This window comes from Cnephaeus nilssonii (genome assembly GCF_951640355.1).
Source record: "Cnephaeus nilssonii genome assembly, chromosome: X".
Taxonomy (NCBI): Eukaryota; Metazoa; Chordata; class Mammalia; order Chiroptera; family Vespertilionidae; genus Cnephaeus; species Cnephaeus nilssonii.
In genome coordinates, this window is record NC_137071.1 from 35598023 (window position 1) to 35610871 (window position 12849).

Below are 12849 nucleotides of genomic sequence, written 5' to 3' on the forward strand. Positions count from 1 at the left end.
AATTTAAATTTGCCTGAAAACTTGACTACTATTTTACTGTCAAATTTATTACTCTAACAACAATCTTATTTTACCCTGTAAATATTAGTAGAAGGGATTATTTGCCTTCTTGAGTAGGTCCTGAGCATTCCTGGTGGTAGGCTGGATTTAGATATCGTAACTCCACTTCCCCACACCATGGGTACAAGACAATTCAAACAATTCTTGTTGGAGTGAGAGGGCAGCTGCTGTCGGCCAAGTCTCTGTGGGTCACCTGGGTCCTGATCTGAGCTGGGCATGGGAAGCATGAAGCAGCCATGGGGGCAGGAGACCTCCCTCAGAAGGGGCTAGGGTTCAGGCCCCTGCAATATTGGGGGTGTGAGGGTCTGTGCCCCACCTCTGTTGATCCCCAAATTCTCTCCTGATGGCCCCTCTGCGACTGTGCCTGTCTTAGGTTGTTCCTTCCTTGAGGAATCTTACCCGTCTCTGGCTAACCAGCCATCCTCCGGGGCCAAGCAGTAGGTTTAGTTCTTTAATCCATTTTAAGATAATTTTTATATGTGGTATAAGTTAATGGTCCAAATTCACTCTTTTGCCTGTGGCTATCCAGTTTTCTCAGCACAATAATCGAAGAGACTGTCCTTTTCCCATTGTGTAGTCTTTGGCACTGAAGTTCATCATCATCAGTTAGATGCCAACAGAAATCCCTAATTTGGGGTGCGGTGAAGGAGGAAATTTTATTCAGTGAAAGTAGCTCAATTGTGAAAAAGGAAATTTTATTCAGTGAAAGTAGCTCAATTGTGAAAAAGCTCTGCTCTGTAATAGCAAGGCTCTGAGACAGCTCAGTTGTGAAACAGGAGAGCCAAAATGGAGTGGTTTTGGGTGAGGCGGCTCAGGGGCAAAGCCCCTCCAGTGGTACAGCTCCAGTCTTGTAGTTCTGGTGTCACGGTTTTAGCCAATGTTGTAGCTCCAGCTGGGGAAGCACATCTTCTATGGAAACCGAAGAAGACAGAGGTGAAGCTGGCTTATATAAAGACAAGTTCCTGCCCCCTGGACCCTGATTGGTCTATTCTCGTGCAAATGAGGACTCCAAATCCTCACAGTCTGATAAAAAAAAAAAAAAGCACTGTCCTAATTTATTGGAATAGAGCTGCTCTGATTGGTTGGTAAAGATGCAAATGACGAACCTCCAATTGGCTGCTGCAGCCCATTGGTTGGTTTAGGAGCCTAAGACCTCCTTTATAAAAGTTGTAATCCCGGGCAGAAACACAGTATAGGAGGCAGGCAGCTTGGTACAGTTTTTCCCTAAGTGTAGCAAGCATATGAGGTCCCTGTTTAGCAATAGCTGCTAGACTCTGTTTAAAAATTTGAGCTCCATTATCAGAAGTTCTCAATAGGCACATTCATTCTTCAATTTGACAGCCATATATGCAAGTGTTTATTTCTGAGCTCTCTTTTGCATTCTATTGATCTGCATACCACACTGTCTTGATTACTATTACTTTGTAGTATGTGTGTGTTTTTACTAGTTGTACTCTTTATTAGGGGGTGTAGTTGTTGGGTTTGATGGAGAGGTTGAGTTGATAACCTTCCCCCAGGAACTAGCTTTTCATGACATTTCACTATGGACAGTCCCTTTGCTGAAGACCACTTTTCACTTGCAGTGACCACATTCCATTCTCTTCCCTCAGGGTATGCATAAAGAAGTATCTGCCCAGAAAAATTCCTACAAAAGTCCTTTAAAAGCCACTGACTGCCCTCACTGGGTGCTGGAGCCATCCAGGCTCAGCCACCTGGTGTGTGGATGATCGAATAAATTCGTAATCCCTCCCCACTTTGGCCTTGTGCGTTCCTCCTTTGGCGACCTAACAGTAGTATGTTTTGAAATCAGAAAATGTGTGTCTCCAACTTTAGTCTTCTTTTTCAATGTTGTGTTGGCTTGGAAATGGACAGGAATCATATGATTTTACTCATATGTGGAATATAAAACAAAAAGTAACAAAAGAACTTTAAAAAAACCCAAACAGCCCTAGCCAGTTTGGCTCAGTGAATAGAGCATCAGCCTGTGGACTGAAGGGTCCTGGGTTCGATTCTGGGCAAGGGCACATGCCCAGGTTGCGGGCTTGGTTCCCAGTAGGGGGTGTGCAGGAGGCAGCCAATCAATGATTCGCATCATTGATGTTTCTATCTCTCTCTCCTTCTCCCTTCCTCTCTGAAATCAATAAAAACATATTAAAAAACAACAACAAAAACACCAAACTCATAGACACACATAACAGAATGGTGGCTTCCAGAAGGGAAAAGGGGTAGGGGGAGAATGAGGTGGTCAAAAGGGGTCAAAATATGGTAATGAAATGAGACTAGACTTTGTGGGTGACACAGATGTTGAATTACAATCTTGTACACACAAAAATTATATAATGTTATTAACCAATGTTACCCCTATAAATTTAATTTTAAAAAAGCAGAACCACCATTCTCCCCCCCCCCCCACACCCGCCCCCCCCAAAAAAAAAAAAAAAACCAGCAAAGATTATGCTGGCTATTCAGGATCCCTTGAGCTTCCATGTGAATTTTAGGATTTTCTATTTCTGCAAAGAATACCATTGGGATTTCATTGAATCTGGAGGTCCCTATGGATAGTATGACATTTTATTTATTTATAACTCTTTATTGTTGAAAGCATTACATATGTCCCCTTTTTTTTCCCCATTGACCCCTTCCAGCCCGACCCGACCTTCAGCCCCAGGCCTTCAGCACCCTATTGTCTGTGTCCTTGGATTCTGCATACCATATATGCATACAAGATCTTTGGTTGATTACCTCCCACCCACCCACCCTCCCCCACCTTCCCTCTGAGATTCTACACTGTTTCATGCTTTCTGTCTCTGGATCAACTGTTCATTAGTTTATTTTGTTACTTAGTTTCCACATATGAGTGTGTTAACGAAAAAAAACCATTGAAACCTGTAAAGAATTTTGTGAGTTTATTTGAGCCAAACTGTCGACATATGCCGGGAAGCAGAACCTCAATGAATTGAGATAATGCTCCGTAGACTGCAGGGTTACATCTATATTTATACATTGAAATCAAAGGAAAGGGACGTAGGTGAGTTACATGAAATCCATTGGTGACAGATTAGGGAGGTGGGACAAAGCAAAGCGGGGAAACCTCTGGGATAGGGTAAAAAGTGAAATGATGGACATGTGCTTCTCTTACAGAGATGGATACAGGATACTTTAACGTAATTAACAGTTGACAATTAACTTGATAACAATGAGGGAATGTCCCGGTGCCATTGTTGTGCCCTGAGGGGTCCGGGGTAAAGGAAGTTACAAGTTACCCAGACATCTCACAGATATGTTATCTTAGAGGCAAAAAGGCAAATGGGCTCAGTAAAGAAGATCTAAGTTGATCTTTGTCAGAGAAGATATCGGACTAGGACATGACTACCCACTATAACCTGTTTGTAGTTAAATATTTAATTTTCAAACCATCCTTTGTGGTTATTCCAGGTCTCTGAGTTTGCAAGACTGCCACGCAGGCCTCCCCTGAGCTTGTCAGGTTAGCATGTGGCTCCTTTCGTCCACACATTCCCCTTTTGGTCATAAATCAATCCAAAGGATGCATTGATGACCAACCTTTTGGTTGGATAATGGAATCCCACGTTGCTAGGAAGGCTCATTCCTAGGATGTCTCAGTGTCAGCATGTCTTGCTGAACAGGTGGACCACTGGGGATGGGGGCGAGACCATAACCTTAGATGGCATTTAAGGTCGAATTATATATTTTAAAAAGGCAGGTAAATGGGAGGCAGTCAGATCCTATATGTCCTTGTTAAAAGTATTCTGGATCATTTCTAATTTTTGAGCCACCATGATCCGAGTCTTTTTACTGTTTGTCTTACGTTTTGCTTTTCTGCATCTAATATAACATTTACATATTATGGACAAAAGTAACAATAGTAAACCAATAACAGTGATTAGGAACAGAAAATGTCTAATATTAGACAAGGAAAAGTCTAAGGGGAACAAGCATCCCAGCCAACCGAAAAACCCTTTACATGTATTATCATAATTTTTTATTAAGCTAATTATATGTTTTCCTCCTTCATCCACCGTCATTTGTACTTTATGATATGTTTGGCCGGATGAATTAAGACTCTCTATTATTTCATCATCTAGAAGTTCTAATTTCTCTTCTGGCCAATTAGTTTCCATAGAAATGACTTCATGGGGAGGATTAAGTTCAATTTCCCAATACATTGGTTTTTCAGTATCAATATTATCATAGGTTTTATGAACCTCAGGCAAAGTTATTTTGCCTATAATTTCAGTATTACACCATATTCCAGTATTATTTAAAGTAAACTTGGTGTTATTACAGTAAAAATCACTTATTATAACAGAAGAGTTTTTTAACCCTTCCCAGCAAAAACGCCCCTTTCCCATATACCATATATTGTTATTCATGGGGGTAGATACAATAGGCCAGGACTGGGTGAATTCAGTATTCCATATGGATTGGGGGCATAACCATTCACCTTTCCGACTTTCACAATCAGACAGTGATATGGGTTCCCATTGTTTATTATTTTTAAATATGGCCCATCTACTTCCCATTGGAAGTATTCTAGTATTATTGAGGATGGTCCCTATGCCGGCCAGTTGAACTACTGGGAATTTAAGCCTAGGATTTAACCGAGGCACCTGGGCTTTTAAGACACAACGTCGTAGATCGCATTTCCCATCCAAAATTTTCCAAATTCCTGGGGAACCATATGAGTCCCATAAGTGTCTGGCCTGGGCTTCTGCAGCCATTATAGTTGGCCATTGTTTCATAGCCACTTCAGATTCCATTTGCATTAACATAGACAATAGGCCCTGTTGAGTTAGGGCACAGGCACGTTCCCATTGTTGGGTTTGTGCATGAGTTTTTAGAGTCTGTCGAGTCTGTTCTATCCATGAAACTAAGGCTTTATTATCTTTCCATGCTGCTTCCCACCCTTTTCCTTCTTCCTGAAACAGCATTCCCTCTATATGACCTATTTGAGATAAAGAATCTTTTTCTAATGAATGACGTTCTTCATTAGCTGCAAGTTCAGCTTGTCCCAGAATACCAAGGCCAGCCCCTACTCCTCCAAGTATTCCCCTTTTTCTTCTTTTAGGGGGCCAATGTTGTTGGATCCACCAGGAATGTTGTTGCCATTGAGTAGCTATGGCTTGGGAGCAGTTAGGATATACTGAGTGGATCCAAAAATGTTGAGTTTCCCATGCCATAGTTAAATGGGTAGAGGTGACCCCCAAATGAGCTAGAGTTTGAGTATTCCATAGGGCTTCCCATAAGCGTCCAGGACGCAAGGATGGTGGGGTAGTTACAGACATATCTACCCACCAAGTAATGCCAATAATTTCTGAAATAGGGACCCATTGATTTCTTTCTTGCTTCACAGACATCCAGCCACAAGAACATGGCTGGTGAGTCTGAGTACAAGATATGCTATGACAGATAGGACAGGCTGCTGCAAGCCTTTTGCCATCATATCCAGGTGTTTTTCTTAGCTTTTCATCATCCATCTCTATAGCTATACAATATTCATCCAGGTTAGATCCATATATAATTCTACCAGTGGAATTATCAGGGAGGTGTTCTTGGAGATATTTGCTTAAGGTGGGTCCTTTATAGTAGATATAGCCAGAAAAATATGTACCAAAGCTTATATTGATAGTAGGAGAAGACCAATGTGTGGCCAATAAAGCATTAATTTCACGATCATACCTGATAATCAGAACATCATTGTGTACTAGGTGGGAAAGATTAGCAGGTATCCAAGTTAAATTTTTCATATCTAATAAGGGAGGAGGTCTGGGGAGGCAGATATTGTTTCCACTAGGGAACCATAAGGAGGATAATAATAATATGAAAATCATTTTATATACATTCAATCAATAACAATCAGATGGTATAAAACAAGGTTCAAGCAGTATCAGTTTGTGAGCATACAGGCCTTGTTGATGTCGTCTTGGGATAGCTGTCTGCCTCTGTGGTCGGCGACTTCTCGTCCTCGAAAGGTCTCAGCTGTTCCTTGTCCTTGAAAAGTCTTTGATCTCCGCTGCAGACGGAGATGGGTGTCGGAGATGGGAGTAGACGTCCATTCACAGTTAGGTGCCTTTTTTAAATGAGAAATGTGAATCCATGAGCTAACTCCTTTAAGTTTAGCTGCACATGGGTTAGTTAGTAATACCTGGTAAGGTCCCTTCCAACGAGGTTGGAGAGAATCTTTTATTTGGTGTCTTTTCCAATACACCAAATCTCCTGGTTGTAAGCCGTGATCTTTGAAATCTTCGTCTCCCGGGAGCGCACTGTGAAATGAATCTGTTACCAATTTATCCATTTCTTTAAGTTGGTTAATAAGCCCTTGACAATAATGTAAAATGTCTCCTTTTAGTAAAGTTGGTTCATATGCCCCTTCATCCAGATGCATAGGGCGACCAGTGACTATTTCATAAGGAGAAAGCTTATGTTTACCAAAAGGAGTAGATCTCAGGTTGAGGAGTACTATGGGGAGAGCTTTTGTCCAGGGGAGATTAAAGGCTTCTGAAATTTTGGCTAGTTGAGTTTTGATTATACCGTTGGTACGTTCCACCAGTCCAGAAGACTGGGGGTGATAGGCACAATGGAAATGCTGTAGTATAGGCCAAATGTTACAGATGGATTTTATTATTTGCCCAGTGAAATGAGTCCCTCGGTCACTATGCAACTCAGAGGGAATTCCCCAATTAGGAATTATTTTTTCTAGTAACAATTTACCAACTGTTAAGGCTGTTGCTCTCCTGCAAGGAAATGCCTCAACCCAGTGAGAAAACATACAAATCATGACCAATATATATTTGTAACCTTGAAATGATGGCATTTGGATAAAATCCAATTGCCATATCTCAAATGGGCCCAAAGGAAGTGGGAAATGTCCTTGGGATCCATGGAGTGGTTTTCCTGGGTTATATTTTGGACAGATAGAGCATTTGCTGTACACTTTATGAGCTACTGTAGGAGAAGGTTTCCAGTAATATTGTTTACTCCATGAAATCATCTTTTCAGGACCCCAATGCGTTAGTTCATGTACATGATGAAGTACAGGTAGTTGGGCCCCTACAGGTAAAATAGGTTTCTGATTGGGTCCAAGCCATATCTGTCTGTCTAGGTCAAAAGTTCCCCCTTTTTGTTGCCATATTCTCTTTTCGTCTTCTGTGGCTGTGTGTTGAAACTGTAAAAGATAATCTTTTATTGATTTAATAGGAAGTAAAGAACATTCCCGGGTCTGGATAACTTGACTGTTCAATGCTGCCTGCTTAGCTGCAGCATCAGCAAAATGATTACCTTTTGCTTCCATGGTGGTGGCTTTAGAATGCCCTGGAATTTTTATAATTGCCAATTGTTTTGGTTGCTGTATGGCATCTAAAAGTTCTGCAACCAGTTTTCCATTTTTTATGGGCTGCCCAGAGGAAGTTAAGAAGCCTCGCTGCTTCCATAACATTCCAAAGTCATGAGCTACACCAAATGCATAGCGACTATCAGTGTAGAGATTGGCTACCTGACCTTTGGCCAATTGACAAGCCCGAGTCAAAGCAATGAGTTCAGCTTGCTGGGCAGATCTGATTCCAGGCAGATAAGAACTTTCAATTATATCCACCATGGAAGTTATAGCATATCCAGCTCGGAAATGTCCTTGTTCATTCTTTAGATAGGATCCATCTGTGAACCAAATTAAGTCAGCATTATCAATAGGAGTTTCCTGTAAATCATTCCTAGGAGCAAGAAGGTGGTCAGTAAGTAAAACACAATTGTGGGTGTCTCCATCCTGTAAAGAGGGTAACAACGTGGCAGGGTTAAGGCGATTACACCGAGTTAAAGTAATATTAGGTGCAGAGAGCAGGAGTACTTCATAAGAAGCCAGTCGACTAACAGAGAAGTGTTGAGTGTGATGAGAGTTCAGCAAGGATTCAACAGAATGAGGAACATATATAGTTAAAGGGGAGCCCATGACTATCTCTTCTGTCTGTTTACATAACAAGGCTGTAGCTGAGATGGCCCTCATGCAAGGAGGGAGCCCTTTTGCCACTGAATCTAGTTGCTGACTATAATACCCTATAGGTCTATGGTGGTCTCCGTGTTTCTGAGTTAAAACTCCTAAAGCATTGCCCTTACTTTCATATGTGAAAAGGAAGAAGGGAAGTTTATAGTTTGGATGCCCCAGAGCAGGAGCTTTAGACAGTACTTCCTTTAGAGTCTCAACAGCTTGTTTCCCTTCAGGGTTCCACTGAATTGGATCAGGTGTATCGGACTTTAACAGGGCATAAAGAGGCTGGGCTATTAATGAAAAGCTTGGAACCCAATTTCTACAATATCCGGTCAAGCCCAGGAATCCTCTAAGTTGCTTTTTTGTTTTTGGAAGAGGAAAAGATAGGATTCCTCTAAGTCTTTCCGGGTTAAGCAGTAGCCCATCCTTTGATATGAGATGGCCAAGATATTTTACTTGAGGTAAGCAAAATTGAAGCTTATCCTTTGAGACTTTATGTCCCTTTATAGCTAGCTGTTGCAGTAAGTAAATTGTGTCCTTTTGAGAGTCTAGTAATGTCCTAGAGCATACAAGTAAATCATCCACATACTGAATTAGAGTGGAATCTCTAGGAAATTTAACATCATTTAGATCAGCTTTTAATATCTGTGAGAAATAGGTGGGACTTTCTGTATATCCTTGGGGCATCACAGTCCAAGTAAATTGTCGATCTTCCCAAGTGAAAGCAAAGAGATATTGACTGTCCTTTTCTACAGGAATGCTGAAAAAAGCACTACATAAATCTATTACTGAAAAATATTGGCAGTCCTCAGGAATAGCTGATAATAAAGTATGTGGATTTGGAACCACAGGATGTCGGGGAATAACTATCCTATTTATAGCTCTGAGATCCTGCACAAATCTCCACCCTTTCCCATTTGGTTTCTTTACTGGAAAGATAGGAGAATTACAGGGACTTGTACATGGAATTATAAGTCCTCTTTTTAAGTAATCTTGTATAATGGGCTTAATTCCAGCTAGTGCATCAGGTCTTAGAGGATATTGGCGAATATTAGGCAAAGGCAAAGTACTATCAATAGTTATTTTAATAGGAGTGGCTGACTCAATTTTGCCAATATCTGTACTGGAAAGGGCCCAAAGTTGCATTGGAACTTTTTGCAACAAACGTTCAGTTTCAAGATTATTTTCCTCTGGTGAAAGTTCCTTTAAAATCATTATTTTCCCAATTGGTTCAGTATCTGATTCATTTAGTTCTAAATACATTTCACCTTTTTGGGAGAAAGATATATGAGCATCATGGGTTTCAAGAAAATCTCTCCCTATCAGGTGAATTGGGGCCGATTTGACCAGTAAGAATATATGTTGCCCCGTAACATCCCCAAGTTGAAAGGGGACAGGTTCTGACTTAAAAACAGTCATTGGTTGGTTAGATACCCCTACCATTTGTACTGAAGCTTTGCTCCGAGGGAGAGGGAAACTTAGATGGGTAGGGTTAAGGACAGATAAAGTGGCCCCAGTGTCCACAAGGGCTTTAGTAACTTCTCCTTTTATGATAATTTCAATTTCTCCTAAAGTATTAGTAAGGAGAAGGGGAAGTACCCTCTCATAGTCCTCGGAGCAGCCCTATGCTTGCTTCTGTCTGTTTTCTCTTTTCAAATCCCATTTCAGTTTTCTACAGTCTTTCTTATGGTGGCCTGGCTTTTTGCAGTAAAAACAGACTCCTTTCTCTCCTTTTCTAAGAGACTTTGGAGTAGAACTGGCTTGGTTGCTTAATTGTTGAAGCTGTAAGTTCATAATTTGGGTAACTTTATCTTTTTCTTTCTTTTGGATAGTTTTAGATAGCTGATCAGCCAAAATAGCCAGTTCATCAGCATGGGTAGTCTGCCAGGTCAATTTATGTTGTTTGATCAGAGTTACAAGTTCTTCATCTAGTCCTTCCAAAAATGCCGAATTTAGTAAGGGATCATTTCGATGATCCTTGAAACTGTCTGGCGACAGACCTGAATATTGTTTGAAAGTCTTTTCAAAACGTTCAAAGAAATCAAGCACTGGTTCATCAGGCTTTCTTTTACATTGCTGGATCTTGGTCCAGTCCATTCTCCGAGGAAAAATTTCAGGTATGGCTTGATAAAGCCGGTGGGCCAATTCCCTGCATTTTTCTCTGTCTGTCTCTTTCTGTTTTAAAAAATCATCTACAGGAGTATTCCAGTGAACCTTATTCAGCCATTCTGTTGCCTTGCTCTCAGAAACCAGTAGGTGTATTAATTGGAACAGGTCAGAATAGCCAGGATCATACGTTCTAACAGTTAAATCAAATTCCTTTGCAAACCCATCAGGGTCCTGCAGAGGGTCAGGAAAATCTTTAGCTAGGTTTCTTAATTCTGTTCTAGTCCAAGGAACATATACAATTGCTGGATCCCCTCTACCTGAGACAGGCTTTTCCCGGAAAGGAGCTGCTAGAATTCTTGAATCATCTTTCTCTGAGTTTGTATTCTCATCTTTCCCTAGGTCAGCAGGGAATGGTAGTTGAGGAGATATAGAAGGAGGAGGAAGAGAGGTGGAGGGCAAGTCTACACAAGGAAGCTCAGACAGTAAAGGGTATAGCGGAGGGGCAGTGAGAGGGGGAGGAATGGGGTCTTGGCACTTACTTGCTTCAGTAGCCTTCTTTAGTTCAGAGACAGTCTCCAAAATTTTCTTATTAACTTCTTGTAGAGAAGATATTTTATCCGATCCTCTCCTGGAAGCCTCTAATTTCCAATCAAGATAAGCTTCCCATTCATTTAATTTAATTTTAGAGCCGGCTTTTTCTAATTGAGCGCGCAGAAAAATCAATTTGGGGGTGTCAAAAGTTCCCCACTTTGGCCATTTCAAGTTGGTATCATTTTTAGTTAAATTTTCCCATTTTTGTAGATACTTGCAAGTTGAAATTCCATATGAATTGTACATGTACCCTGCTGGAGTGTTAACAGGGGGCTGGGATTCTTGGGGTTTAGCAACCTCAGAGGTGCAATTTCCCATCTTTTAAAATTTATTGTTATTATTATTGAATATCTGCAGAGTCTGAGCAAATTTCTCTAGGGGTGTTATGTAGTGGGTTGCAAAGTGTACTGCTTATGGGTTGAGCTCCATGAGGCTCTCACCCCTCATGTCGCAATTCAACCCTCTTACGTGCCTCGGTTTCTCTCCTGGCTGTCTAAAACAGCCAGAAGGGCTCGGGGCGCTGGCTTACCAGGCCTTATGTGCGCTCCCCCGGACGAGCCAATCAGTTAATTACAGTTGAGTTGGAATTTCCCTATGGGGCTCCTTCACGTCGTGAGGGATGACCTCTGACACCTCCACAAGGTTCTTAGTCGCCTAAGAACACCCGAGAATCGGGCAGGAGGGAGGATGTGCCCCTTTATCTTCGGAGCTGAACGAGTTCAGCTCTCATAAGTTTAGCGAAGGTATTTTGCTCAGACTCTCAGAAAGCAATTCCAATTGAAGAGCCAAAATCAAAACCAGCCACCTGTTTTTTTCCTCCAGTCTTGCCTTAACCTGGGTTCTATTAACCCTTAATCTTAGTTTCACCTCGAGGATTTTAAAACACAGCTCAAATAAAGTCAGACCCTCTACCAAAAGAAGGGAAGGTCCTGGATCCAAGAGAAAACTCACCCAAATTCACCTGATGCGGCGGGGAGCCGGCGGAGCTCAATGGGCCCCTTGCTGGATCCAAGCACCGAATCCGAGTCCGCAAGGTGGTCCTGGGTGAGCTTCTTTGGAATCCTGCCGACTACGCCAAGTAATGTTAACGAAAAAAAACCATTGAAACCTGTAAAGAATTTTGTGAGTTTATTTGAGCCAAACTGTCGACATATGCCGGGAAGCAGAACCTCAATGAATTGAGATAATGCTCCGTAGACTGCAGGGTTACATCTATATTTATACATTGAAATCAAAGGAAAGGGACGTAGGTGAGTTACATGAAATCCATTGGTGACAGATTAGGGAGGTGGGACAAAGCAAAGCGGGGAAACCTCTGGGATAGGGTAAAAAGTGAAATGATGGACATGTGCTTCTCTTACAGAGATGGATACAGGATACTTTAACGTAATTAACAGTTGACAATTAACTTGATAACAATGAGGGAATGTCCCGGTGCCATTGTTGTGCCCTGAGGGGTCCGGGGTAAAGGAAGTTACAAGTTACCCAGACATCTCACAGATATGTTATCTTAGAGGCAAAAAGGCAAATGGGCTCAGTAAAGAAGATCTAAGTTGATCTTTGTCAGAGAAGATATCGGACTAGGACATGACTACCCACTATAACCTGTTTGTAGTTAAATATTTAATTTTCAAACCATCCTTTGTGGTTATTCCAGGTCTCTGAGTTTGCAAGACTGCCACGCAGGCCTCCCCTGAGCTTGTCAGGTTAGCATGTGGCTCCTTTCGTCCACAAGTGCAACCATGTGATACTTGTCTTTCTCTGACTGACATATTTCACTTAGCATGATGTTCTCCAGGTCCCTCCATGCTGTCTCAAAGAGTAAGAGATCCTTCTTTTTTACTGCTGCACAGTATTCCATGATATAAATGTACCACACCTTTTTATCCACTCATCTACTGATCTGCACGTGGGCTGTTTCTAGATCTTAGCTATTGTAAATTGTGCTGCTGTGAACATAGGGGTGCATATATTCTTTCTGATTGGTGTTTCTAGTTTCTTGGGATATATTCCTAAAAGTGAGATCACTGGGTCAAATGGCAGTTCCATATTTAATTTTTTGTGAAAACTCCATACTGTTTTCCATAATGATT